A 1,992-nucleotide genomic window follows, 5' to 3' on the forward strand; every position below is an offset into this window, starting at 1 on the left:
AGTCAAAATAAGGCCAGTAATAAGCTAGTGATGAGTAAGTCCAGGACAGAGCAAGACCTGGGTGGAGAGGATATTTACGTGGAGCACACGGGCCAACGTAGAAGGGAAATGATTCCTTCTCCAGGTCTCTCAGCAGGAGGTGGCCTCCTGCTCTCCTCCCACCCACCCCTGTTCTATAGGGATTATTGTTTCCTTATAGAATTCTTGAGCCTGATTGAACTTCAATGATCATAGGCAAGGATCTGTCTTTTTCAAGATAAAGTTTCTTTTATTGCTTTTTCTTATTAAAAAGTACCACTGCTCCACAGGCACGGTGGCTCATGCCTGTAATCCCAGCATTTTGGGAGGTTGAGGTAGGTGGATCACTTGAGGTCAGGAATTCGAGACCAGCCTGGCCAATGTGGTAAAAGCCCATCTCTATTAATAAAACAAAAAATTAGCCAAGGGTGGTGGTGCACACGTGTAATCCCAGCTACTCAAGAGGAAAGAATCTCTTGAACCTGGGAGGCGAAGGTTGCAGTGGGCTGAGATTGAACCACTGCACTCCAGCCTGGGCTACAAAGCAAGACTTGCTTTCAAAAAAAAAAAAAAAAGTATTACTTCTCATTACAGAAAAATCAGAAAATACTAATAAATGTTAAAGTACTCATAATCTCTCTTAAACATCACTATTAATGCCACTTTAGATTATTAGTACACCCTCCTAGGTAAATACATATATATATGTATATATGTAATATATTTGAGTATATATAGCATATATGATACACACACTAATGTACTTTTTTCAAACAAAAACGGGTCCATCCTGTAGTATGGCTTTGTGCTTTATTTCTCCTCTTTTACCTAACATTTTCTGTGGCTGTAGATACATTTGCCAGCATCATTTAATGGCTGCATATTTTCCTACCACCTGAAGTACAAAGTTGATTTAGCCAGTTCCCTGTTGTTGGACGCTTAGGTTGTTGCAACTTTTTCTCAATTATAATTGTTGTAATGAACATCCATGCAGCTAAATCTTTGCATAAATTCTTTTTTTTTTTTTCATGCCTCAGGTTTATTTATACAAATAGCACAGGAGGACACCAGCCCCCTGCAGACAGCAGCCCAGGGGGGTCACATCAGTCCTTCTGTCCTCATGTTGGCGGACAGAGATCTCTACTCTGAAGCCTTTGTAGGGGGCCTGGGCACCTTTGGGAGCCTGAGCTGGAACTGAAACTGAAGCTGCAGCCTGAGCCTTGGTTTGATCCTTGACCTTGGCCTTTGGCTGGCACAGCCTAAGCGCCTTGGCAATGCGGGCACGAGCATGCTTCCCAAGCTTGGGGTGGCCAATGTAGGCAAGCCGATTGAGCTTGCGGCTGACACCCTTTGGGATCTTGGGCTTAACCTCTTTGGGCTTTATGAGGGTCTTGATAGCCTTGGCACGTGCACTCATGGTCTTGGCACTGTTGGCCTGCATCTTCTTTAGGCCCTTCTTGTTGTGCTTCTTGGCAAAGGGCATGTTCCTCAGGAACTTGGAGTCCACCCGCATTTCTATGCCATTTTTGGAACTGGTCGTGTGTGGTGTGGTTCTTGGACTTGGCCATGTCTGCACTGTAAGCCACGGCTCCCAAAGCTCCTAGAACCGGAAGAGCTTGCATAAATTCTTAACCCCTTCATTGGATAAATTCCCAGAAGTTAAATTGCTGAAGCTCCTTCATATTTGTATGTTGGGAAAAATAAACCCAGATATTGGCCTAAAATACTGAATTAACACTAAAAGGTTCCCAGCCTTCAGTGGAGAGTTGGACAACCCATGCCAGTGAGCTCCAGAGGCCGTGCTGTTTGCTCTGTACAAGGAGGAGACTCTCCATCCTCATGTGACTATTGGAGGTTCCAGCTATGAGAATGGAAGCCACAATTATAACTTCTTGTAAAAGCAAGGGCTCTTCATTAAAAGCCATCTATGGGAGTTATCCATCTTCTGGAGCCTCAAGTGTGGGATACTTTGGA

General features: G+C 44.2%; 1 pseudogene; it reads right to left on the reverse strand.

Moving 5' to 3' along the window:
* Positions 1-962: 962 nt before the first annotated feature.
* On the reverse strand, positions 963-1,763 carry LOC106999228 (large ribosomal subunit protein eL29 pseudogene; annotated as a pseudogene).
* Between the last annotated feature and the right edge of the window lie 229 nt (positions 1,764-1,992).

Source organism: Macaca mulatta, chromosome 7 (genome assembly GCF_049350105.2).
Source record: "Macaca mulatta isolate MMU2019108-1 chromosome 7, T2T-MMU8v2.0, whole genome shotgun sequence".
Lineage (NCBI taxonomy): Eukaryota > Metazoa > Chordata > Mammalia > Primates > Cercopithecidae > Macaca > Macaca mulatta.